At 49.8% G+C, this 27,061-nt stretch overlaps 2 long non-coding RNA genes across 5 annotated transcripts; one reads left to right on the forward strand and one right to left on the reverse strand.

Moving 5' to 3' along the window:
* Nucleotides 1–1,265: 1,265 nt before the first annotated feature.
* LOC138849312 (uncharacterized) lies at nt 1,266–21,412 on the reverse strand. The gene is made up of 2 exons (XR_011387984.2): nt 21,252–21,412; nt 1,266–2,422 (listed from the first exon to the last, which is right to left on the reverse strand). It is a non-coding gene; the product is annotated as an uncharacterized LOC138849312 (long non-coding RNA).
* LOC103350491 (uncharacterized) lies at nt 17,936–27,061 on the forward strand. Of its 4 annotated transcripts, XR_016233177.1 has the most exons (6): nt 17,936–18,077; nt 22,284–22,551; nt 23,493–23,784; nt 24,629–25,025; nt 26,577–26,696; nt 26,808–27,061. It is a non-coding gene; the product is annotated as an uncharacterized LOC103350491 (long non-coding RNA). The 4 variants fall into 4 exon arrangements; XR_518499.4 differs by lacking the exon at nt 22,284–22,551 and having other exon boundaries at nt 24,597–25,025; XR_016233175.1 differs by lacking the exon at nt 22,284–22,551 and having other exon boundaries at nt 24,597–25,025; nt 26,582–26,696.

Consider the following 27,061-nt stretch of genomic DNA (forward strand, 5'->3'; position numbering starts at 1 on the left):
TGGCCAAACTGGAGTGCAAATGAGTGTGCCAGCCACATACACTCTGAAAGATGGACTTGGCATGAGACCTATGCAGACCATAGAAGCAGGTATTTCTTTGGCAAGAATTTCTTTGGCAAAGAAATTCTGAGGTCCCAGCCCCCAGAGTGTAATCAGTTAGGGGAGGGCTCAGGCTCCTGGTGGGCACATCCTCCTGTAGGGAGAGGCACAGCCAGAGGGGCGCCAGAATGGGCCCCCTGCAGAGGGGCCAGGGTCCACAGGTGGTTCTAGATGCAGAGAAACAGGCATGTTCCTACATTAGTTGTTTCAAATTTGGGTAATATCTTGCAAATTTCAACCTGGCAGTCCTAGTGTTCAGTTGTATTATCTAAATTTACCTGTAGACGTGTCCAGTGTTGTACACACAATTGCATTCAGTGTAACACTACACAAAAAGAAGCTGAAAGCAGTAGAGCTGTCCACCAAATGGTGAGAGAGTAATAAATTATCATACCCACATGCAATACAATATATTTTGCAGTAATTATGTAGGACTGGCTAATGCAAAGGATATTCAACGTATATTTTTAAGCAAGAAAAGAAAACTATGGGTCTGATATATGAGGGAGATTAAAATGTTCACAGAAAGTGGAATTAAAAGATAAAAATTAAAAATATAAACTGTATTTCTCAACATTGGCTCCTTCAAATCAAAGACATTTAAATAATGATACCAGCTATGTAGGCCACTCCTAAAGAACTGAGGGTCCTGGGAACTTAATCATGGTAATAGTCTTTTTTAAATTACTACCTGAGAAAAAAATTCATGTCCTTTAAATACTTTTCAAAATTAGGAAACAAAAGCAGTTCCAAAGGAGGCAAACCAGGGGCCAATGTCGTGGTGTGGTGCATTAAGCCACCTCTTGCCGTGGGAGAATCCCTTGTCTCAGTGCCTTTTAAGTCCCAGCTGTGGGACTTCCACTCCAGCTTCCTGCCCCTGGGAAGGCAGCAGATGATGGCCCAAGTACTTGAGTCCTTGCCACCCATGTGAGAGACCAGGACAGAGCTTCCTGCCTTTTCCTGGCCTAGTCCTGGCTGGTGTGGCCATCTGGGGAGTGAATCAGCAGATGGAAGATCTCTCTGTCATTCTGCCTTTCAAAAAAAATAAACACATCTTTAAAAAAAAAAAAAAAGGAAGAAGAAGCCAAATCAAGACTGTGAAGGTGAATGCTGCTTATTTCTCATAGAAACTCTCACAAAACTTCCTTTGTTATAATTTTTAAAGATTTATTTATTTATTTGCAAGGCAGAGTTACAGAGAAAGAGGGAGAGACAGACAACAAAGGGAGATCTTCCATCCACTGGTTTACTCCCCAAATGGCCACATCAGCCAGGGCTGGACCAGGCCAAAGCCAGGAGCTGGGACTTGGACCATCCTTCATTGCTGTCTCAGGTGCATTAGCAGGGAGCTGGATCAGAAGTGAAGCAACCAGGACTCAAACTGGCACTGCATGGGATGCTGGCATGGCAGGCAGCAGTCCAACCTGCTGCACTACAGCACTGGGCCCCACATTGCCCATGTTTGATGAGAGGAATGAGCATGAGGACTGCCGTGGTGGTGGATAAGGACTCTCTGGTGAAGGTTTTCCAGGCACTTTTCGGCTAAAGCTTTGCTAAATTAGCTAAGCTAACTTTCTCAAAGCACTTTCTTAATAAGCAGGTGCTATCCTTATTTGGCCCTCTAGGGAGTCAACAAGCAAAGTACTTTGAGCATCCAAAAAAAAAATTGTTGCCATGACCTTTGCTCTTGACTGGTCCTCTCTGGCTGTGGCTGGACAGCCTCCTCCTCTTGGTAGCCATTGCTTTGATTGTGTCTTGTGCTCCGGATCACCCTAGAAAGCCGTGTTTCATCTGTTGCTTCAGTTCTTCAAAGAAATGCCTTGGGATCTGGATCCCACTTTGTTAGCATTTCCATGGAAACCATCTATTCTTGTCTGCAGCTGATCCAGATGCAATAGTTTGGGCACTCATAGGGCAGAAAGTTTGCTCAACTTTAACTTTTCAGTCGGAATTGTGTAAGCTAACCAGTCACTATGTGCATGGCATTGGCTGTTGTTCATGCTGTTGACTAAGTCTCTTCAACTGGGACCTGAACAACATCAATCTTGTCTTACAAATTGATGTGGATGGTCTGCTGCTATGGGCTTCATTTCCAGTGCTGTCTCATTCCTTGTTAAAATGACTTGCCCATTTGCAAACTGCTGATTTCTTTGGGGAATTATTGACTTAAACTTTTTGTAGAGCAGCCATGATTCAACCATTCTTCTATTCAGTCTTCACCATAAATCTGATGTTTATTCTGGTTTCCATTTTAGCAGAATACATGTTGCTCTAATTAAAGTTCTTTTCAAGCTGAAATCTTCTCATTCTTAGTGCCTATAACCTGTTCAGACATGTACACGAAGATAGCATGAGCTTGTGTTGGTGCAAAAAGCATTTGAAATACATGCATAGTTTTTCATAGTATATATATTTTTTCATGAATTTCTGGAGACTCCCCATAGTATGATCAACTGCATGTGTGCACACCTATGTATTCATCTACATATACACACATTTGATAGGGAATTTTCCAGAAGGAATTACAAAAACTTGAGAGGTGTTACATCTACTTGGTAAGAGCAGGGATTGGTGGGGAAGCTTTCACTCTTTGCTGCTGATTGGATTCAACAAGCACTTATTACGTTCATAAAACAATAACAAAAATACACTCAATAAAATTTCTCAAGCATGCCTGGCAACAGCCTAGCCTCAGTCAGTGATGGCCACATGCAGGTGTTGTGTTAGGCACTGGGCAGCACAGCTGCACACCTGAGAGGCTCCATTTCAGTGCAGCAGCACTGTGTTCAGCCAGTTGCTGCCAGCTACTTCTCCTTCTTCATTCCAAGGTGGCAGGGCCCAGCAGAAACCCAGGAGAAAAGAAGGCATGAACTGACGTGTGTTTGCTTCACGTACTTCCCTGGAAAGCTACCGACCTGGCCAGCAGGTCAACAGCTCCTCTACCTGCTGCTCCACACCTGGCTGGTCCAGGGCTCCGCAGGCCCAGCCTGTGTCACCTATGCGGAAAGTGGATCAAAGGACTTCCAATGACTGAGAAAACAATTCAAAGGTCAACGCTTCCCAGCAGTGAGTAAATATCAACGCCCTGTTCCATGAGAGGCCCAAAGAGATGGCTTCTACCCTGGCATGAAGTCCTCCACGGCTAGTTCTTGATTATGGGGTGGGGCTTCTAGGCCTCGGGGACCAGGTAGGCTTCGTCTCTGCACCCCCAGGGCTCTGTGCAGTGCATGGCACATTGACACCAATTTGGCATCAGAGCGTGTCCTCTCTTCCCAGGGCACCTCCTGCCTATGCCTCACTTGTTTGGGTCTTGACCATTCAGCTCTCTGAAGGGGTCCCTCTTCTCTCAGTCTGCACCCTGCAGCCAGGAAAACTCACCAGATGAGGAACTCACTTTTGGTGTTGCTGTTTAATTTTTATTTGATAATCATAAACTCACTCTGCAAGACAGCTAGAATTGGAGAGGAATACGGAAAACATGGATCCCAAAGAACTAGGATAAGAACCCAAGGAAGTAGCACGAAGACTTCAGGATAAGGGGAGCAGATGATGGGGCAGGGGGAGCTCTCCTGGGCTGCAGAAGGAAAGGGCTGGTGGTTAAGGTAAAACACAAGTCAGGCGTATTAACGTTGTCCGAACTCAGCCACGGTGATCTTCTAAACAGTTTTTGCAATCCCTGGACCCTAGGTACTGCATGCATTCCATAATACTCAGCCCATTTTCACCTTGCCAAAGACCATATGCTTGCCATTCAACCATTCAATATCGGCAATGCAGACCCACATGGTTCCGAACAAGGTTCTCATCACCAAATTCCTTTCTGTAGATGGATTTGCTGCCAGTGCTGCCACAGCATGTGATGTCCCCACCCTCGGAGGAGGTGCTGCCCAAGGACTTGCCCTCTATGGTGATGCCCAAGGACATGGTGGGGCTGACCACGCTGGCAGCAAGCAGCTCCTGAATCGCTGGCATCTGCAAAGTCAGATGAGGAACTCGGGTTTTGTTTCATTTTTATTTGTATGCTTGAGAGGCAGAGAGAGAGAGAGATGAACAGACAGAGAGAGGGATAGACTGTTGCTGGTTCACTCCTCAAAGCAACAACAGCTGGGGCTGGGTCCAGGCTCTCGAAGCTGGGAGCTGGGAGCTCCGCGCAGGTCTCTCGTGTGGGTGGCAGAAGCTCCACTACTTGAGCCATCACCGCTGCCTCCCAGGGTCTGCATTAGTGTGAAGCTGGAGTCGGGAGCCAGAGCCAGATACCGAACCCAGGTACTGGTGTCTGAACCACTAAGCCACATGCCCACCTACGGTTGAGAAACTCTTGATGACTTGCTTGCTTTCATGTTGAACAATTATTCTAGAAAAATTTAGGAAATAGAGATCACTAAGATAAGAGAGGAAAACTCTGGTCCCCTGCCTCCCCGCCCTCATGGCCCCTTATGTTCCTGCAACACTCTCTGGGGGTGACTGTTTTATCTCCTGGAGTAGACGTCCTTCTTGCTCCTGACCGTCTCTTCCGGGCCGTTCTCACACCTTCGAGAGCCAGATCCTAGGAAGGGCTTCACTGCTTACCTGGCCCGTGAACTCCCAGTCCCCATTTAATATGGAGACAGCAACGTTTTGGGTCTCTAGGAATCAACTGCAACTCGGACCCCATGTCCAAAAGCTCTCCAGATAGCTGGGTGCTCCCTTCTCCTCACTGTACGTCACCAAGGAGAGTGGCCGTGGGCCAAAGATTGGTGGGATCGTTGCCTTGTGTCCTTGCTACAGCATCGAAGAGCTTTTGTTTCTCCGGGAGATCAGCCGCCTCTTCAGTAGACGGTTTCAGATCTGAAAACTGGCTCAGTCGGAAAGTCAAGCACGGGGTTTTGTGTTTTGATTTTGCTCTGGGGCCCCCGGCCTCCTGCGGCTCTGCTCTTGTCTCTCTCTGGCTGTAGGTGCAGCGGCAGCTGTGTGGGCTGTGGCCCTGACCTTGCCCGTCACCGTGGCACCTGGCAGGTGAGTGCCTCCACCCAGCCTCTGTTCCTTGTCGGGGGGAAGGGGCAATCATCCCCATGCATTATGGTCAAAGCACACGATCACAGCAATTTAGCTTGAAGATCTTGATTGGCTCTGTTTTCAGTTCTGGAATTGAGCAACACTTCATTCCATAACACAGAATGGGTGCCCTGATGGGCTGAGCAAAGGTCGGTTTAATAGATGGAAAGGGGCTGAAGAAAGAAGAAGCCAAAAGTAGGCGACTGGTCTTTGCAAAGCTGCTTTCCTCGTGAGGCAGGGACAGGGAGCTGGAAGAGTTCTCCCAGAATAACTGGTTGGTTAGCACAGGCTGCTGCAGGCTGCCTTGCGTGTGAGGGGATTAGGGCAGAGGGCACTCCGCTATCAGCCCACTGGGAAATTTCGCTGTGTGTCTCTAATCCTGGTTTGTCTGGGGAGCTTCGATAAGCAGCGTGGTTTCAGTTCGCTGAGGCAGAGCTTCAGCATGAGCGAGTGTGTCTTGATTTTTCACCCAGTGTGTACAGGAGCTTAGTCCAAAACAATGGCCTCCTAAGACTTTTATTGAACAGCGTGGAGTCCAGCTCTGTGGTCACCTCACCCACCTAGCGACGGGGCGGCCCCTCCCGCCCAAGCATGCCTGGCCGCTTTGGTGAGCCCCATGCCCCTGCCCCCCCCCCCCCAGCGGGCACCCGTGTCTCTGCTGGTCTCACACTGTGTATCTGCGCCTTTCATTCCTCCACCACCACCTGCCAGGGTCCTGCATTTCAGCACGCAGCATGGGCTCTGCCCTGCACTAAATAAAAACTGTGGAAGGTCATTGCTTTGGACAAAACTTCTGTGCACACCAGACTAAAGTCAAGTCACTCACGCTAGAATTCTGGTCACCAAGCTGGGACAAAATGGTTTCTCTAACCTCCCAAGAGAAACTGGGACAAGGGAGCTAAGAGCCAATTTCTCAAAAGAGCCAGTGTGGGCCCTTTCACCCAAAGCTGAGCTGGTGGTAACTGGTCAGTTGTAGGAGGGTTGTTGTGCCCTGGTGCCCTCCGATGGGGAGTGGCTGAGTGACCGGTGTGCTGCTCGCTCTTTATTTCTGCTAATTCAGCGCTGTCTGTCTGTAAACCAGCCTCCTGTGCCCCGGCCCTCAGAGCGTGCACTCTCTCCTGTGGAAGAGGTGTTGCCTGAGTCTAGAGCTGAAAACAGAGCCCGTGGGGCAGGCATCGTGGTGCAGCAGGTTAGGCCGCCGCTTGCAAGGCCAGCATCCCCTGTGGGCGCCAGTTCGAGTCCTCACTTCTGATCTAGCTCCATGCCAATGTGCCTAGGAAGGCAGCGGAAGATGGCCCAAGAGCTTGAGCCCCCGTCAGCCATGTGGGGGGCCTGGATGGAGTTCCCAGCTCCTGGCTTTGGCCTGGATCCTTGCAGGGCCATTGTGGTGATTTAGGGAGCAAACCAGTAAAGAAAAGACCTCTTTATTTCTCACCCTCCCTTTATCCCTTCCTATCAATCAATCAATAAATCCTTAATAAACAAAAGAAAGCCAATTAAGATTTTTTAAATGTTTATTTATTTATTTAAAAGGCAGAGTTAAAGGGGAAAGAGGTGGAGACACAGAGAGAATCTTCTATCTGCTGGTTCATCCTCCTACAAATGGTCACAGTGACCTGGGGTGGGCCAGGCTGAAGCAAGGAGCCAGGAGCTTCTTCCGGGTCTCCCATGTGAGCACAGGAGCCCAAGGACTTGGGCCATCTTCTACTGCTTTCCCAGGCCATAGCAGAGAGCTGGATCAGAAGTGGAGCAGCAGAGACTCGAACCCGTGCCCATAAAGGATGCCGGCACTACACCACAGCCCCAGCCCCAGCCCCAAATTAAGATCTTTAAATTGTTGCCCTGCTGTCCTTTGACACTGCCTCTGTGCTTCCAGAAGCCAGCGTGGAGTCAGCCTCGCCCCTGAGAGCCGTGCCAGGCAAGGTGTGAGGTCCAGTCCTAAGAAAGAGGCTGCAGTAGCAGAACCAGCTGGAAGAGAATCCCTGTGCTCCTGGAAGGACAGAGTTTCAGACGTGAGACAGAGCAGCGGCAAGCAAGGCAGCAAGGTTTAACGAGGCCCCGAATCCGCCAGCCCGACGGGCAGCAGCTCCTCAGATGCCTACAATCAGACTGGGGCTTACACGGCTCAGGGGCCCGCTCTCAAAGTCTCTCCTCCCCCTCCCTCTGCCTCTTGGGAAAAGGGCTTTCTTTGTGAAATCCACGCAATTGCTCCTGAGGTTTTCTTACCCTGGGGCACAACCTGTGGGCTTCCACTGGTTTTCTCACGGCGCATCACTCCCCTGCCAAGAGTGGCTGTGCAAGGACAAGAACTCGGCTCTGGAACCAACCCCGACAGACGGCTTGATGTGGATTCCAGGTCAGCCTCCCTCCCTGCGCTTGGAGTTCCTTTGCAAATCAACCCGAGACTGAACCCCCGTAATGGAAAGGCAAGGCCCAGCCTCTCGTCTGTCTCCCCGGGCCCATGGTGTCCTCGCCTGTCCTTTATGAAAAGGAGTTCACTGAATCGAGAGAACGATGCAGCTGGGCTCCGGAAGTCGTTTGCTTCTCCAACAGACAAAACCCTGTTGGCCACTGGTTTGTTTAGAGGAATTCCAGGTCTGGGGCAGACGTGAGCCCCCAGACCAACTGTGGCCCACCTGGCCACCCAAACATTCCAGAAAGAGCAGGGCACCGCTGACCAATCCAAGGAAGGCCACGAGCACCACTGACCGACCAGGAACTTGGACACAAGCTGATAACGCCCCTCTCAGCCCCGATTTCAATCTGTAAGAACCTTCACCCCTAACTCTCTGGGGAGCCCAGGAATTAAGCAACAGCTGCCCAGCTCCTTGCTCTTCCCTTTGCAATAAACACCTCCTTTCTTCCACCTCCCTGATGTCAGTGATGGGCTTTCTGCACAGGCCAATGGGCCCAGGTTTGGGGGGCTCTACAGCGACACCCCAACCAGTTTGGGGGGTTATTCTGTACCAACCTCTTACCAACATTAACTCACTAGGTTGAGGCCCCACAGGGCCCCTGATCACGAGGCACAGGCTCATTTCTCTCCTCTGAAGATAACAGCTTGAGAGTCAGCTTTGCCTCAACTGTTTTTCCAGGAACCCCAGGCCCTGAGCAAACTCCCACCTGCCTGATTCAAGTCAACTTTGGCATCATTAAAATTCCCCAAAGAATACATAATCCCTGACCAATCAAAGGACGGGTGCGAGCACCGTGGACTAATCAGAGACCTGCACGTGGGCAAAACAGGCACCTCTCAACCCCGACTTCTGGGTGTAAGAACCTTTACCCCAGCCTTCGGGGAGCCTGGGAATGTGGTGAGAACTCCGCGGTTCCCTGCTCCGTGCCTTGCAAACAAACACCGCCTTCTCCCCTCCCCCAGGTGTCAGCCGTTGGTTTGCTGTGCACCTTGCAAGGATGTTGAGGATCCTACAACAGTTTGAGAATCTTGACAAAGCTTTAGAGTGTAGAAGAGCTGTGTTGCAGAAAAAAAAAGAAAAAAGAAAAAAAAAAAGGAGGGGAACGCTCACTAGGCAGGAGCTGGTGACGTCCACATCAGGTCCAGTAAATTTCAAAATCACAGGTTTTCACTTACACTTGTCTCCACCTGCTACTCCTCTCCTGCTCTCCCTCCCGTCTATTGCCCTCTCTTTCAGCCACGAAGCCTTGCTGCAGGGCTCAGATGGAGGGCGCGTCAGCGCCCCCGCGTGGCCGCCCGCTGTGATGTGAGTAGGGTAGGCCCCAGCCGCCCCAGCCGTCCCAGCCGCAAGCCGCAAGCCGCATTGGGAAGAAAGTTTAAGAGTGCCTTGAGCAGAACAGAAAGCTCACTTGCGGTGGAAGACAGCAGGGCTGGTGACTTGCGGTCTATCCAGCCAGAGTTCTTTTCATTTCCTTTGTAGTTTATTTCTAGAAGAAAATCCCATGGTGGGGAGTTGGGGAGGGGGTAGGAGTTGAGGATTCTTTTCCCCGTGGAGAGAAATCTGTACCAAACACTGCTCTGAGTAGGTAAAGGTAAAACAATGTTTTTTTCAAAATTCTTTGAGAAGTTAATATTCTTTAGGGCTCAGATAAACTCTACTGAGTTGAAGATGTAAAAAACTCTTTGTAGAAAGAACAGCAGTTGATCTGAGCACTTTCCACAGAATTCTACATTCTGCACACATACAGCTTTATGCTTCCTGCAGACCTGATTGTTCTTTAAAAAAGAAATGGGGCTGGTGGATATGTAACTTAGTATGGTCATTGTGCAACACAGCATGGAGGTTCCTCAAAAAAAAAAAAAAAAAAACTACGCACAGAGCTACGAGCAGTCCCGCTGCTCGGGATCTATCCAAAGGAAAGCAAATCGGTATGTGGAAGAGGCTTCTGCATGCCGGTCTTTATGCAGCACGATTCACGAGAGGCAAGACATGGGGACAACCCGCGTCCATCAGCCGATAACGGATGGACAGATGTGGTGCCTGCACACAGCGAGGTGCTACTCAGTCATAAGCAGGTGTAGTCTGGCCATCTGCACAATGGAACTACAGCTCCTCATGCGAAGTGAATGAGTCAGGTACGGAGCGATGATCTCGCCATGTGTGCGATTTAAGACAGCTGATCTCACAGGCAACGAGAGAGGGATGGTGGCTGGCTGAGGCTGGGGAGAGCAGAGTTACTGGGACCAGATGAGCCCGCTGGCCTGCTGGCAGCAGAGGGCCACATGCTGACGCCACGGTCTCTTCCAGACAGGAAGTGTATTACAAGGTGTGTGAGCAAGGAGTCAGGGACGATGCTCAGACCTGACTCCCTGCACAGCTCTCACCAAAGATATTCTCGGGGAGCGGCACAAGGGGTGAAGTGGGATGTGGCAGTTAATTGGTTAAGGAAGAAAGAGGAGTTCCTGGTTCATCTGTGGCGGCTCAGGTCAGCGAAATGCCTCTTCACACACCTCCTGGTCAGAAACGGCAGCCCTGGCACACGATGTTGGCTCAAAACATCCAGCGGCCAGTGGCACCTGTGCTGTGTGCCGCACGGTCGCTCTGGGTGGTTTTGTCTGGCAGTCTCGACAGAGCGCCTGGCTGCTCTGCACAGGAGGCTCAAGGGGTGGGAGGTCCCCTGGCTCTCACTCTGCGGGCTGTGGTCTCGGCGGGGAGGGGCGGAAGGGTTGACTAACGGTACTAAGTTATGGTTGGAAAGGAGAAAGAAGTTCTGCGGTTCTGTCGCATGGAATGGCAACGATAGATAACGATAATGTACTGTGCTTGGAAAGAAAGCTGAACGAAAGGATTCCGGATGTCTTCACCACAAGTAAATGCTGCGTGTTGGAGAAGTTACACTTGTTGGCTCTGACTGGCCATTACATGACGTGTGACAGCATAGACATAGTACCCCATAAATATGTATAATTTTTATGTATCACTTAATATAAAACAAAGGGTGCTTTTGATTTATTCTAATTGGAAACCAGTCATAGACTTCAGAGACATAATTGTCTTTCTTTCTTCAGAACAAAATTAAATTGGGTGGGGTCAGCACTGTGACATAAGAGTTTAAGGCTCTGCCTGCAGCACCAACAGCCCATATGGGCACTGGTTTGAGTCCTGGCTGCTCCGCTTCTGATCCTGCTCTGCTATGGCCTTGGAAAGCAGTAGAAGATGGCCCAAGTCCTTGGGCCCTGCACCCATGTGGGAGACCTGGAAGAAGCTCCTGGCTCCTGGCTTTGGATCAGTGCAGTTCTGGCTGTTGTAGCCAATTGGGAAGTGAACCAGTGGAGGGAAGACCTCTCTCTCCGCCTCTCCTTCTCTCTTGGTGTAACTTTGATTTTCAAATAAATAAATAAATCTTTAAGAGAAGGAAAAGAGGAAGAGGAAGAAGAGGAAGAATAAGAAGAACTACCTTCCAGGGGAATGCCCCAATGAGCTCTAAGTCCCACCTCCTGAAGATTCCACCACCTCAGGGGCCAAACCTTTGACATGGGTCTCGGGGCCACCTTGACTAGGATCCAGCCAAGGCAAGGCCTGTGCCGGTTTTGCTTCTGGGAAGCTGTGTCCCTTCTGGACCTCGGCTCCCTCATCAATAGGGCTAAGATCTAGACAGGATAATACGAATGAAAGGGTGAACGTCTTGACTCTCAGAGTTCACCTGGCACCTGCACACACACTATTTCAGTGGGTCCCTGTGGAATCACTTTTATTCCCTCCACCGTTTTCACTGATGATGAGAAACGCACATTTTTGAAAACCAATGTGAAACCTGGCCGCATAGAAACTTCTGTCGACATCCCTTGTGTTGTTTAGTGTCTCTTATACAGCAATTTAGAATTCCTCCTAACAGTGGCTGGTAAACACGTCCCTCCAGAAGACAGAACATGTGCCATGTGACAAGACAGAGTCAACTCCTACCCCTTCACGCTTTTTTTTTTTTTTTGGTCTGGATGCCAGGAAGCGTGGAACTAATCATGACAAGATTGTGGTAATCAATAAATCTCAAATTCCTGGTACCATTACCTCCCACACCCCTAAATCCTCAGGCTTGAGCACTTGCTAACGGAGGCCATCCGAACTGGGTGATTGTGTAATTTGCCACACAAATGAGGCCCCCTTCACAGTGCAAGAGAACATTGTTATTAACACATTAGGGTGACAGATGCAAACCAGGACGATCTCAAGCAAACTTGGGTGGATGGGCACAAAAGTCACATTCAAACAGCACACAATGGGACCTTGGCAAAAGTCATATTCAAATAGCACTTGGTAGAACCTTGTTGGTGCCACACTGGGTCTCATTAAACTTGGGAGAGTCACACAGAGCTGGAGATAGATAATAGTTCATAGGACGTGGCAACAAAAGTGCTTCTGAGTGTACCTGCTGACCAGGAGGGGACAGTGTGCATCTCCCACCAGGCAGTCCCGGGTCACTTTACTTCCCGATGTCTCTGCCTCCTCAGCACTGTGGGCGTCCTGTCCTGTGGCCAATCACTGCAGCTCAAAATTCCTTCTAGGAGCCGCTTAAGCAAGGCAAGCTGCTTGGAAGGAAAAGGCCTGGGGACGTCATTGAGTGGCACTTTGCCGGACGCTGGGACAAAGGTGATTTCCATCTCAAAGAATGGGGTGGACAAAGATGGTGGGGCCCCCAAAAGTCACAGCCGCCACGCAGTGCCTTCCTGGTGTTGGAAGGCTCAGGCACTGCCTGGGACAGGACTGACCTCCCTGCACCGGTCTCTGCCTGTCACTGCTGGGCAGGACAGTTCCCACAGGAGGAAGCCGCTGCTCCTCTTCCAGAAACAGCGCTAGAGGTCGCCCTTCTCCAACATCAGACCGGGTGCCACAGAAGGCACGGCGGGAGGTTGGCTCCGGGCCGCCAAGCCGCGGGTGGGAAGGCGCTGCACTGGCGCAGAGGCTGAGTGCATCAGGCTCCCAGGGGAGGCAGCGCCCAGGAGAGGCAGCGCCGGGCTGAACACAGGCGGGACGCCCTTCTTCCTATGAGGGCGCTCCAAAAGTTTATGGAAAATGGAGTCAAAAGGCAAGCTTGTTTTGCTGCAAACATTTTTAAATCCATGAATAATTTTTTCATAATATACATTTTCTATGAACTTTTTAAGTTTTAATAAGAAGGGAGACAGATCTTCCATGTGCTGGTTCACAGGAAAATGCCCCCCAAGAGCCGGGGCTGGGCCAGGCTGAAGCCAGGAGCCTGGAACTCCCATCTGAGCCTCCCATGCAGGTGGCAGGTACCCTATTACTTGAGCCATCACCTGCTGCCTGTCAGGGTGCACATGAGCAGGAAGCTGGAATTGGAAATAGAGACTGGGCATGAACCCAAGCCCTCCAATATGGGATGCAGGCAGCCCAAGCAGCATCTTTTTTTTATTATTTTTTATTTATGTATGTATGTATTTATTTATTTATTTGAAAGGCAGAGTTACAGAGCTGTATGCTGGAAGCTAGGAGCCAGGAGCTTCTTCCAGGTCTCTCACACGGGTGCAGGGGCCCAAGGATTTGGGCCGTTTCCCACTGTTTTCCCAGGCCATAGCAGAGAGCTAGATCAGAAGTGGTGCAGCCGGCACCATGTGGGATGCCGGCGCTGCAGGCGGCAGCTTTACCCTCTAAGCCACAGCGCCAGACTCAAGAGTACACCTTTGTGACTTTGGCTTTTCAGGGATGGCCTCGGGCCACGGGAGGGTCAATATTGCACCCCTCACCCCCAATCCCACCTGGTGCCTGGCTGCTCAGACCCCTGTCTCACTGTGTGCAGCCTCCCTTGCTGCCATCCCCAGCCCTCATCTCTTTCAAAACCTGCCTCAGGGAGCGCACTGCCGGGAGCCATGGGTACCTGGGGAAAGCACCTGCTAGCCCTCTCACAGGTGTGCCGTGATTGCATCCCCTGTACCTCAGAGCAGAACGACCTCTGTCAGAGCAAGGAGCCAGGTGGCGCCAGAGCTTCCCTCCCTGTGACTGACTGGGGGAAAGCAAAACTTTCCCGTCAGTTACATGAGAGGCTAATACTGCTACTGCGCGTCTCACACAGTGGTTACGACAATGACCTGTCTTCCTTGAAAACTCAGTAAGAAGTTCTTTCCCATGGAAGAGGCGGGTGGATGGAGGTATTTTCAGGATAAGAAGTGAGAGTGAGAGTAGGGGGTAACAACACTGGCAGAGGTCTTTGAAAGAAGTTTCTGAGTTGAGGCCAGTGTTGCGGCGCAGGGGCTAAGCTGCCACTTCTAACACCAGCATCCCGTTTCAGAGAGCGGATTTGAGTCCTGACTGTTCCATTTGCAACCCAGCTCCCCGCTAATGCACCTGGGAAGGCAGTGGAAGATGGCCCAAGTGCTTGAGTTTCTCCACTCATGTGGGAGACCCAGATGGTGCACCTGGCTCCTGGCTTTAGCCTCCCCAGCCCCAGCTGTTGTGGCCACTTGGAGAGTGAACCACCAGATGAAAGAACTCTCTCTCTCCTCTCCCTACTCTCACTTTCAAATAAATACCTTTTATAAAAAGATACATTTCACAATTATTACAAAAAAAAGAAATTGCTGTTCATACTTGGTTTTAATTTTTGAAGTGTTTCTACTCTCACATTATTGAATTTTAAAATTCTTCAATAGATGGGTGGGAATTTAGTGGTTAAGAGGCTTGTTAGACACCTGCATCTCACATCAGAGTTCCTGAGCTCAGGTCCTGACTCTGGCTCCTGGCTCCAGCGTTCTGCTAGCTCAGACCCTGGGAGGCCACCATAGTCGTTCAAATAATTGGGGTCCTGCCGACCACATGGGAGACCGGTATTGAGTTCCTGGCTGCCAGCTTCTGCCTCATCCAAGCACCTGCTCTTACAGGCATTTGAAGGAATGAATCAGCAAGTAGAAGGGCTCGCATGCTCTCTCTGTCTCTCTGCTTCTCAAATAGATTATTTTTTTAAAGATTTATTTTTTACTTGAAAGGAAAGCATCAGAGAGAGAGAGAGAGAGAGAGAGATCTTCCATCTGCTAGTTCATTCCCCAAATGGTCTCAACAGTCAAATCTATTCTAGGCTGAAGCCAAGACCCAGGAACCCCATCCATGTCTCCCACCTGAGTGATATAGGCCCAAGTACTTGGAGCATCTTCCATTGCCTTTCCGGCACATTAGCAGGGAGCAGTATCAGAAGCAGAGCAGCTGGAACCTGAACAAGCACTCAAATATGGGATGCTGGTGTAGCAGGCATTAGCTTAATCTGCTGCGCCACAATGCCAACTTAAGAAAAAAATTGTTAAAGATTAAAATTATTTAATATAATGCAGCCCAGTAGAGACTATTAGTCACCTTTAAGTAAGCAAAATCTATTTTATATATATATACACACACACACACATACATACATACCACGGTTTATTTATCTATTCATCTACTGAGAGACGTTTCGACTGCTTCTAATTACGAATAAAGTGGCTATAAGCCTTTGTGTATCTATTTTCATGTGTACAGTGTTTTCAGCTCATTTGGGTGTATACTGAACCTGATTGCTGGATCAGATTTATGGTAAGAGCACATTTAGTTTTGTAAGAACCCCTTCTGGGCTGAATTGTATCTCTTTAAAATCTGTACGCTGAAGTCCTAAGCCTCCGTGCCTTAGAGCACTATATTTGGATTTAGGACCTTGAGAGGGGTAAGGGAAAATGAGGCCGTTAGGGTGGGGCTGGTCCACTATGACTGGCATTGCTGTAGGAAGAGGAAAGTTGGCCCCAGAGGAGTGTCTGACGGAGGGAAGAGCACGGAGAGCTGATGGGAAGGCAAGTCAAGCAGAAAGCCTCGGGAGAATTCAGCTCTGGGGCCGGTGTGGTGAGCAGGGGAAGCTGGCATCCCGTATCACGGCACTGCTCTGCTTCCCATCCAGCGTTCTGCTAACGCCCCAGGGAGGCAGCGGAAGATGGCCTGAGTACGTGGGCCTCTGCCACCCACGTGGGAAACCAGGGTGGAGTTCCTGGCTTCTGTCTTTGGCCTGGCCCAGCCCTGGCTGTTGCAGCCATTTGGGGAGTGAAACAGCAGATGAAAGAGCTCTCTCTCTCTCTCTCCTCCCTCCTCTGTTTCTCTACCTTTCAAACAAACCTTTAAAAAGAATAAATCGACTCTGCCGAAACATTGATCTTAGACTTCTAGCCTCTAGAATTGTGAGAAAATAACTTTCAGGCTTTGGGATTTGGTTACGACAGCCCTAGCAAAACACATCCGTGGCCGTACCAGTTTGCACTCCCAGCAGCTACCTAGGAGCGTTCCTGTTGCTCCCCATCGCACCAGCGTTTGCGTTGTCGATGGTGATGATTTTTCCATTGTAATCAGTACACAGTGGTATCTCATCATTTTAATTCACAATTCCCGATAGCACAGGACCTGGCCTGCTTCTTTAAATGTTTATTTGCCATCTGCACATCATATTTCTGCTTGGATATTTCAACCATTTTAACTGGCTTTTTTTTTTTAATTGTTGAATTGTAGGAGTTCTTTGTGTGCTCCGGATTCAGTCCTTTATCAGATATGTGTTGTGCAAACATTTTTCTCCCAGCCTGTGGCTTGTTATTTCATTCTCTGAACAGAAGAAATCAACCCTGAAGGGCAGGATTTTTTTATTCTGATGAAATCCAACATCAGTTTTCTTTTTCATGGGTTGTGTTCTAAAGTCATTGCCAAAACCAAGAACAGTTAGATTTTATCCTGTTGTCCTCCCAAATGTCAAGCTTTTATGTTACAATGAGGTCTATTGCCTGCTTGGAGTTAGTTTTGTGGAAGGCGCAGTGCTTTGTGTCTAGATTAATTTTTCTGCCCCGAATGTCCAGTGGCTCTAGTACCATTTCCCCACTCCATTGATTTTGCCTTTGCTCCTTTACTGACGCTCAGTCAGCTGGATTTGTGGGGGTCTTTTCTGGGCTCTACAGTCTTCCTTTCACCTGTGTGTCTGTTCTTTCCCTCAATGCTTTTTTTTTTTTTTTTAGATTTTTATTTATTTATTTGAGAGGCAGAGTTACAGACAGACAGAGGGAGAGACAGAGAGGTCTTCCATCCACTGGTTCACTCCCCAGATGGCTGCAATGGCTGGAGCTTGGCTCATCTGAAACCAGGAGCCTGGAACTCCATCCGGGTCTCCCTCATGGGTACAAGGGCCCAGGCACTTGGACCATCTTCCACTGTTTTCCAAGGCCATAAGTGAGAGCTGGATGGGAAGAGGAGCAGCCAGAACACGAACCGGTGTTCATATGGGATGCTGGTGCCACAGGCGGAGGCTTAGCCTACTATGCCACAGTGCTGACCCTGACTATTTTTGTTTTATAGTAAGTTCGGAAGTTGGGTGGTAAGAGAAAGCAGCAGGGGCCGACATTGTGTCGCAGAGGGCATGAAGCGCTGGCATCCCATATGGGCGCTGGTTCGAGACCTGGCTGCTCCCCTTCCGATCCAGCTCTTTGCTATGGCCTGGGAAAGCAGTAGAAGATGGTCCAACTCCTGGGGCCCCTGCACCCATGTGGAAGTCCTGGAAGAAGCTCCAGGCTCCTGGCTTCCAATCAGTGCAGCTCTGGCCTTTGTGGCCATTTGGGGAGTGAACCATCAGATGGAAGACCTCTCTCTCTCTCTGCCTCTCCTCTCTCTGTGAAATTCTGACTTTCAAATAAATAAATAAATAAATAAATAAATCTATAAAAGAGAGAGAGAAAAAGCAGCCAGAAGCTTGCCGAGCAGCCAGCTCAGGCCACTGCTGGCTGTCTCCAGGCTGGCTGTCTCCTCAGGCTGACCTGCACTGTTTCTCCAACCTGACTCCAGCATCTCAGCTGGGCCCTCGGAGGCTCGGAAGTCCCACCCGAGCACGACCGGCTAGCAAACTGAAGGAGCAGTCGCGGCGGGCAGACGCTGGGGGGCACGTGGTGTAGGCTCACGGCTCCCCTTCTCCCCCCCAGCCCTCACCCCCGCCTTCCCAGGCGGCAGGTGGGAACTTCGCGGTCTCATCAGGGCGTTCTCATGAGCAGGTGCAGCGCAGCAGGGAGGGCACCACGTCTGCAGACCCAGCCCTGCCCTTGCTCTGCCTTCAGACACTCGGAAGTTCTTCCCAGGCAAAGGACCTGCCATTTTTCTGAATGCCCACGGTGGGTGCGCAGCACGTAAAGGAAGTCAGTACAACACTGGCTCTTTAAAAACAGGACTTCTCTTGATGGGATTTTATGTGACGAGATTGCTGAGCGTGAGCTCGGCTCAGGTCGGTAGGTGGCGATGTGAATGTACAAAGTAGTAAAGGGGACGATGCACACTCACCCAGTCACAGCCACTGCCCTTCGAGGGACAGTCCCCTCCCACCCCATGTATACGGTGTCACAGTCAGGAGTCCACTGCAGCACTGGCTGCATCGGGGAGAACTGGAATCAACCGAAACTCCCATGGCCTGGGGTGTGAATCCAGGCACTGTGGGAAATTCAGAGCTTGCTCCCTAGCAGTTGAAATGAATCCGCGCAGGTAAGTTACAGACAGACACATCCAGCGCGCCAGTGTGTGTACGAACTTGAGACACGGAAAACAATGCTGCCTGTTCCTTTCTGACTCATACATTTAGACAAATAAAAAACACGACTGGGGAGGACAAAGGCCAAGCCTCTAATGCTGCTTTCCCTGGGAGAGAGAGGGAGGGAGTGTGGAGAGGGTGCGTGGAGGTTTCCGTCGTCTGTTAAAGGTCTAAAGCGAATGTGGTAGCATGCTCAATTGCTGAAACAGAGAGGCCGATTCTTAGGTGGTTATTTTATTCAATATTTTTGGGCATCAATCTACTTCACAATTTTTAAAAACTCTTGTTAATAAGGGGCTGAAGTGTGGTTTGGTTTCTTTATTATTTTTTTTGAAAGATTTATTTATTTGAAAGGCAGAGGGGCACAGACGGAAAGATTCCATAGTTCACTCCTCAGATGCCCACAAAAGCCAGGGTTGGGCCAGGCTGAAACCAGAAGCCAGGCACGCCACCTGGTTCTTCCTGTGGGTGGTGGGAATTCCGGTGCTCGGGCCGCCATCTGCTGCCTCCCAGGACGTTAGCAGGAAGCTGAATCAGAAGCAGAAGTGGGGTTTGATAGCAGAGGCTCCAATATATGGCTGTTGCATCCATCTGGGGAGTGAACCAGAGGATAGAAGACCTCCCTCTGTCTTTACCTCTCTCTGCAACGCTTTCAAATGAATAAAATAAATATTTAAAAGAGAGAGAGGGAGATCTTCTATCCACTGGTTCGCTACCCAAATGGCCACAATGGCCAGCAGCTGGGCTGGGCCTAAGCCAGGAGCCTGGAATTCCATCTGGTCTCCTACATGGGTGGAAGAGCCTCAAGTACTTGGGCCATTTTCCGCTGTTTCCTAGATGTGTTCGGGCTGGGTTGGAAGCAGAGCAGCTGGGACTCAAACCAGTGCTTCAGGGCAGGTTGCTGGCTTCACAGGTGGTGGCTTAACTTGCTGGCCACACCACTAGCCCTTAGGTCTTAATTTTAAATACAATCTGACAACCCTGGTATTTTAATTGAATTGTTTAGGCCATGTTTTACTTAATTTTGTGTTGCTATAAAAAAATACATGAGACTGGCTGATGTATAGAGAGGAGAGATTTAGACCAGCGCCACAGCTCACTAGGCTAATCCTCCACCTGCTGCACTGGCACCGCGGGTTCTAGTCCCGGTTGGGGCTCCAGATTCTGTCCCGGTTGCTCCTCTTCCAGTCCAGCTCTCTTTTGTGGCTCAGGAGTGCAGTGGAGGATGGCCCAAGTCCTTGGGCCCTGCACCCACATGGGAGACCAGGAGGAAATGCCTGGCTCCTGGCTTCAGATCGGCGCAGTGCGCCAGCCATGGCAGCCATTAGGGGGGTGAACCAACAGAAGGAAGACCTTTCTCTCTGTCTCTCTCTCACTGTCTAACTCTGCCTGTCCAAAAAAAAAAAAGAGAGAGAGAGATTTATAAAGTTCACAATTCTTTTTTAAATATTTATTTTGTTTATTTGAAAGACAGAATTACAGAGAGAGGTAGAGACAGAGAGAAAGGTCTTCCATCTGCTGGTTTACTCCCTAGATGGCCGCAATGGCCGAAACTGTGCTGATCTGAAGCCAGGAATCAGGAGCATCTTCTGAGTCTCCCATGTGGGTGCAGGGGCCCAAGCACTTGGGCCATCTTCCACTGCTTTCCCAGGCCACAGCAGGGAGCTGGATCGGAAGTAGAGCAGAACCAGTGCCCATATGGATGCTGGCAATGCTGGCCGGGGCTTTAACCAGCTGCATCACAGTGCCAGCCCCAAGAAGTTCACAGTTTTAGAAACAGGAAAGCTCAAGGGCATGGTGCCAGGTGCAGGTGCTTGGTGTAGAGGGTAAGATGCCACTTGGGATACCCACATCCTTTACCAGAGTGACAAGGTTCAAGTCCTGGCTCCTTGTTCAGTTCTACCTTCCCACTCGTATGCAGTCTGGAAGCAAAAGGTGATAGCTCAAGTAATCGGGAGACCTGATCCAGGCCCCTGCTGTTGTGGGTGTTTGAGGAAGGGAGATCTCTATATCCGCCTCAAACACACATGCACACACACACACACACGCACACGCACGCACACGCACACAGATAGACAATAGAGCATGGAGCCAGCGTCTGCTCAGCTGTTGCTGAGGGCCTTGTGGTGGATGGTATCACGTGACGTGGCAGGTACAGGAATACCCAGCAAGTACACGCAGCAGAGACAGACACAGGGCAAACGTGCTTCCCAGTGGCCCACTCTCTCGATAACTAGCCCAGTCCTGTGAGATGCAGCTCACTCCTGTGAGTCCTGGTCCTGTCTCACAAGACCTAAGCTAGCCTCTTGAGAAAGATAAGAATGTACTCATTATGGTGGAGTTCTCATGACTTCATTCTTTCAAAGCTCTCACCACTTTTCAGTACCATTATATTGGAACCCAAACCATAGCACACCACCTATATTTAATATAATTTTAATATAGTAAGCCAATAAAATGGAATTACAAAGAGTACTCAATCTTTTTTAAAAAGTTTTAAAAAGATTTATTTATTTGAAAGTCAGAGTTACACAGAGAGGGGAGAGGGAGAGAGAGAGAGAGAGAGAGATTTTCTATCCTATGGTTCACACCCCAACTTGTCGCATTGGCTGGAGCTGCACCCATCCAAAGCCGGGATCCAGGAGCTTCCTCCAGGTCTCCCATGTGGGTGCAGGGGCCCAAGGACTTGAGCTATCTTCTACTGCTTTCCCAGGCCACAGCAGAGAGCTGGATTGGAAGTAGAGCAGCCAGGTCTCAAACCAGCGCCCATATGAGATGCCAGCGCTTCAGGCCAGGGCGTTAACCCGCTGTGCCACAACTCTGGCCCTGAGAGTACTCAACAGTAGGACTGGCACTGTGGCAGAGTAGGTAAGGCTGCCACCTGCAGATGGAAGACTTCTCTCTCTTTCTATCTCTGCCTCTTACTTTTTGTAACTCTGCCTTTTGAATAAATAAATAACTTTTTAAAAAATAAGAAGAAAATAGGAAGAAGAAAAAGCCAAACAGCTAAAATAAGAAGGAAACAGTAGTAAACTGGTTTGCTTAAACCTACATATCTGAGTCATTTTTAATGTTAATATTGTCACTAGGTACATAATGTTTACTTGAAAGATTTTTAAATTACAGACCTTTAAAGATGCAACTTCAGTGTTTCCAGCTTGCAGACTCCTGGTGAGAAGGCTGGGACGTCTGTCTCTGGTCCCTTGGTTTTTGGTTTCTCTCTGTCTTCTCTGATTTCTTTCATGATTCCCTCTGCCGTTCTCATTGTTTTGACTCCGATGTCCCTTGTAGCTGTGTTTTTCCTTGTGCCAATCTTTCTTCCGGTTTTCTGTTTGTTGACTCTGCATCCTGGGCTTTCATCTGTTTGTTTTTTCTTTCATTCACTTTAAAAAGTTCCCAGCTATTCTCTCTTAAATGTTTCCGTTGTGTCTTCGTCTGGAGTGCTGGGGACAGGTGCAGTAGCCCGTTTGATACTGCTCCAGAGTTCTTACATGTACATTGTGTGCTGCTCCTCTGCACGCGGAGGAGCCGCACTGGACCGGACGCTTGATGTACCTTTTTTCCTCGGGGGGTTTTAGTTTGTATGATTTCTCTTGGCCTGTCTGTAAGTCTACTGATTCTGTCTCCCGTGTCCATTTGGTCCTTGGTAAGTCAGTCTTAATGTCTGATGTTGTTTCTTGCGACATTTCCATTTGACTATTTTCAAGAGTTTCTATGTGTTTGCTGGAATTTCCTATTTATGTAGATTGTTCACCTTTTTCAATAGCTCCTGTAATGTATTTAATATAATTATTGTTTGAACTTACTCATACAAAGTACCACAAACTTAAAATGGCCTAAAATCACATCAGTTTATTTCCATATGGTTGCGGAGGTTAGGAATCGGTAATGAATCTCACAGGGACAAAACCCAGGAGTCGGCAGGGCTGGAATCCCTTCTGGGGCCCACCGGGGAGATGCCCTTTGCCTTCTCCAGTCCAGGGTGTGTTTGCACCACGGGTACATGAAAGTCCCCCTCTTAGGGACTTATATATAATTCACTGTTCTCTGAATTTCAGCCTTTAGTCCTCCCTCTGCCTCCTATATAGGCAATTATTTTATGGTTTAATGTGGATCTTTGTGTTTTTTTTTTTTTTTTTTTTTTTTTTTTTACTTGACAGGTAGAGTTATAGACAGAGAGAGACAGAGAAAGGTCTTCCTTCTGTTGGTTCACCCACTAAATTGCCGCTACAGCCAGTATTGCACTGATCCGAAGCCAGGAGCCAGGTGCTTCTCCTGGTCTCCCGTGTGGGTGCAGGGCCCAAGCACCTGGGCCATCCTCCACTGCCCCCCGGGCCACAGCAGAGAGTTGGACTGGAAGAGGAGCAACTGGGACTAGAACTGGGCGCCCATATAGGATGCCAGCGCCGCAGGCGGAGGATTAACCAAGTGAGCCATGGTGCCGGCCCCTGTGTTTGTGTTTTCATAAAGTGTATTTAATTGTTTATATGAAAGGTACTTCAAAAAGTTTGAGAAAAAATAGAATTAAAAAATAAGTCTGCCTTGGTGCAAAATTTAGAAATAGACGCACATGAGAGGCCTTCAAAGTGTTCATGGGAAAGGCATGCTATGAATACACTGTGAAGACCCCTTGTATGGATGGATTTTAAAAACTTTTGCGCCAAAACCAACTTATATTTTAACTCCATTTTCCACTAGTCTTTGAGGAACCCTCACATGTAGATTTTTTAAAAGATTTATTTTATTTATTTGAAAGACAGAGTTACAGAGAGAGGTAGAGACAGAGAGAGAGGTCTTCTATCAGCTGGTTCACTCCCCAGATGGCCACAACGGCCAGAGCTGAACTGATCTGAAGCCAGGAGCCAGGAGCTTCTTCCAGGTCTCCCACACGGGTGCAAGAGCCCAAGGACTTGGGCCATCTTTTTCTTTTTCTTTTTTTTTAAGATTTACTTATTTATTTGAAAAACAGAGATATACAGAGAGAGAAGAAGAGGCAGAGAGAGAGAGGGAGGTGTTCCATCCACTGGTTTACTCCCCAGATGGCTGCAATGGCTGAACTGAATGGCCAGAGCTGAACTGATCTGAAGCCAGGAACCAGGAGCTTCTTCCAGGTCTCTCACATGGGTGCAGGGGCCCCAGGACTTGGGCCATCTTCCACTGCCTTCCTAGGCCATAGCAGAGAGCTGGGTCAGAAGTAAAGCAGCCAGGACTTGAACTGGCACCCATGTGGGATGCTGGCACTGTAGGCTGGGGCTTTACCTGCTATGCCACATCGCCGGCCTCCACAAGTAGATTTTAGTTAGAAAAGTGTTAGCATGATTCCTATATTATTTAGTGTCTTTTAAACTCCGTGCTGTGTTTTTCCACAGGCACCTAACCCTTTGCTGCTCACCCTGCGTAGCTTCAAGTGTGCATCCTCCAGGGCTGCCCCCCAGTTCTCCAGGGATGGACACTCAGCTTACACACGTGTAAGAGAAAGTGCCCCTGGGGAGGGCACAGTGGCAGTGGATGCTTCTCCTCTGAACGCCTGCAGTGCCTTGGTCTCCTGTGCCCCTCCATCTCTGTGCCAAATTACAGATCCTGATACAGGCGCCTGCCTCACCCCCAGGGTGGTTCTTGCTCATCTTTTGAGTCAGTGACTAGCAAAGAGCTTGGCAGATGGTAAGTCGCTGAACTTGATGAATGGGTAGAGGCGAGGCTCAAAGACCAGCGGTTGGCTGCATAGTCAGTGGGTTCCTGGACAGATGGATGGCTGGAAGCAGAAAGGAAGGAACAGTGTGGCAGCAAACCAAGGGTGAAGGCCGAGCACCCGGACAGAAGGACCATGGTCCTCACCTGACGGGGCCACCCAACGTGTGAAGGAGGGAGTGGAAGCAAGCAGTGACGCCGCCTGCTTGTGGTTCAGGCCTTGTGCCACTGCAGCTTGGCACGGTCCCATCAGGGCAGCCGAGAGACCAGGGCAGGCATCTCTCCTTCCCAGATCTGGGGAAAAGCCATGAGCTCTATTGAGACGTTCCTTGTTTGAAGGCACCAACAGGATCCTGCGGGGCCCCTGTGACTCCAGCCGATCTGGAGGCGATTTCCTAAGAAACAAGCCGAAGGCAGGAAGCATGCCTTTGTAATCCTCCCCAGGCTCCTGGCCCAGGCTTTAAATAACAAAGACTGTTTAGATAGTGCTTCCTGCAATAAGCAGTGGGCTTAGAGTTAAACCCCCTGAGTGGCGGCTGCAGTGCCGGGTGGGGAACCCAGGGGCTTCCAGGCCTCGGCCTGCGTCGGGGAGGGAAACCACATGGTGTCCTGGTGTTGGAGGTAGGGTCTCCCCTGGGCCTCTGGAAAGCTACACCTTACTGCTGGTGCTTAGCGTGAATTTCACTGGCAATGCTTCCTAGGAGTCAAGATTACAACACACTTTCTAGCCAGCAGCTTTAGAGCGGGTGACCTCGAGTTAAACCTTTGCATTTTCTTCCCCGCAGCTTGAATTCCCATGGCTTCTGTCGCTCCCCAGGTTCACGCAGGTTCACGCTTTATGCCAGGCCAAAGTGAGCAGATTGTGACAAGGTCGCGATATGTCCATCTTTGCTGACAGAGTGACCAGACTGCAAGGGAGAGGAACACTGTTGTGAAAGGTGACGAGGGAGCAGAAACCTGTGAAATGTTTGGAACTTGGTCTCCCTGGAGTAAATAAACCACAGAAACTCTGGGCATGCCGACCACGAAGGGAACGTCAGATCCCAGGGCAAGCCACGAACGTTCCAGCTGTGGCTTGGATTTTCTTCCTGCGTTTTCTTTATAACCTATCAGCTTGCTGGCACCTTGCTTCAGGAGCTCCAGGCAAAGCTGGAGAAGCAGCTGAAATGCCTGACTGGGCTCCTATTTACTGAAACCTCCCTGAGAGCGAAACGGTAAGGAGAACGTGGGATTTCCAAAACACGGTGCCCGTCTAGTTGTGAAGGCTGAGTGCTTGTGGAGGCGAGCTTTAGTCTGTCGCTCATCACACCCGCTTGTCGCTTAGCCTTTGTGAGCTGCTCCTTGATTCTGTGAGATTCCATGTGTGAGCATAGCCCTCTGGATCCGAGACCAGAGACCGGGTCTGCGTCATCATCAGAAACAGTAGAAGAAGATCCACCAGTCCCTACTGGGGTGTCTGTGCCCTGAGTCCACACTTCAGACCCCCAACTTTAAGCCTGTGTGTGAAGGCAGCAGTGGGTCCTGACTGTGGAGGAACAGCCCAGCAGAGCCATCACCTGGCACGTCACCCCAGAAAAGGGCTAGTCTAGTAGGATTCTGGATAGGAAAGTGCTGCCAACACCCCAGCTGTTTGTCTCAAGTATGTTCTGCTGTCCTGTGTATCCTCTCAGAGTCCACCCTGCATCCCTGATCCTTCACCTGACTGCTGCGTTTTATGATTATTATTTATGTGAAACATGGGGTTGGGGGGTGCAAGCGAGCACACACTCCATTGATGGGTTCTCTCCTCAAAGGCCCACAATAGGGGGCCGGCGCTGTGGCGTAGCGGGTAAAGCCGCCACCTGCAGTGCCAGCATCCCATATAGGTGCCGGTTCGAGTCCCGGCTGCTCCACTTCTGATCCAGCTCTCTGCTGTGGCCTGGAAAAGCAGTGGAAGATGGCCCAAGTGCTTGGGACTCTGTACCTGTGTGGGAGACCCAGAAGAAGCTCCTGACTCCTGGCTTTGGATCGGCGCAGCTCTGGCCACTGTAGCCATCTGGAGAGAGAACCAGCGGATGGAAGATCTCTCTCTCTCGCTGCCTCTCCTTCTCTTTCTGTGTAACTCTGACTTTCAAATTAAAAAAAAAAAAAAAGGTCCACAACGGCTAGGGGTGGGCCTGGTTGAAACTGGAAGCCAGGAGAGGAACTCAGTCCCGGTCTCCTATGTCAGTGGAAGGTACCCAACCATTTGAGCCATCACTGCTGCTTCCCAAGATGTGTGTGAACAGGAAGGTGGGGTTGGGGAGCTGGACTGGGGACTCAAACCCAGACGCTCTGATGGGGGCCTTGGGTGTCCCACGAGATGTCCTAGCCACCAGGCCAAACACCTGCCCCAATTTCAACCTCAATTGAGAAGATTCTGATGGCGTGGCCTAGACTTGATCTCAGTAAATATTTGTTTATTTGAGAGAGAGAGAGGAAGGGAGAGAGATCTTCAATCTGCTGGTTTATTCCCCCAGCACCCACCACAGCTAGAACTGGGCCAGGCCAAAGCCAGGAGCCATGAGCTCAATCTAAGTCTTGGCGGGGACCCAAGGAAGCTGGAGTCAGGAGGGCCAGGAGCCAGAGCCAGAGCCAGGAATCAAATGCAGGGAATCCAATGTGGGATGCAAGTGTCCTACACAGTGCTTCAGCTGCTGTGCCAAATGCCCCTCCCTCAGTAAATAATTCTTAATAAATAAGGGGTGAAAGAATTGTTTTCCATGTGTTTTTCCTTTCAATGGCAGAACAGGAAAGAAAAACACAAGCGTCTCCAGTTCTCCCTGCTGAGTGTCTGTGTGATGCTCCCTTCACCTGAACATGGGCTTCTCAGCTGGCTTCCCATCTCTGCTGATAGCCATGCTAAGGTACTCAACACCCAGGCTGGCACTGTGGCGTAGCGGGCTAAGCCTCTGCCTGCAGCTCAACATCCCATATGGGCGCCGGTTCAAGACCCTGCTGCTCTACTTCCTATCCAGCTCTCTGCTGTGGCCTGGGAAAGCAGTAGAAGATGGCCCAAGTCCTTGGGCCCCTGCACCCGCGTGGGAGACATGGAAGAAGCTGGCTCCTGCCTTCGGATCGGCACAGCTCCTGGCTTCAGATTGGAACAGCTCCAGCCATTGCAGCCCATTGGAGCATGAACCAGTGGATGGAAGACCTCTCTCTGCCTCTCCTTCTCTCTCTCTGTGTAACTCTGGCTTTCAAATAAATAAATAAATCTTTTTTGAAAAAA

This window comes from Oryctolagus cuniculus, chromosome 4 (genome assembly GCF_051225735.1).
Source record: "Oryctolagus cuniculus isolate XC-2025 breed Fujian yellow rabbit chromosome 4, ASM5122573v1, whole genome shotgun sequence".
NCBI lineage: Eukaryota > Metazoa > Chordata > Mammalia > Lagomorpha > Leporidae > Oryctolagus > Oryctolagus cuniculus.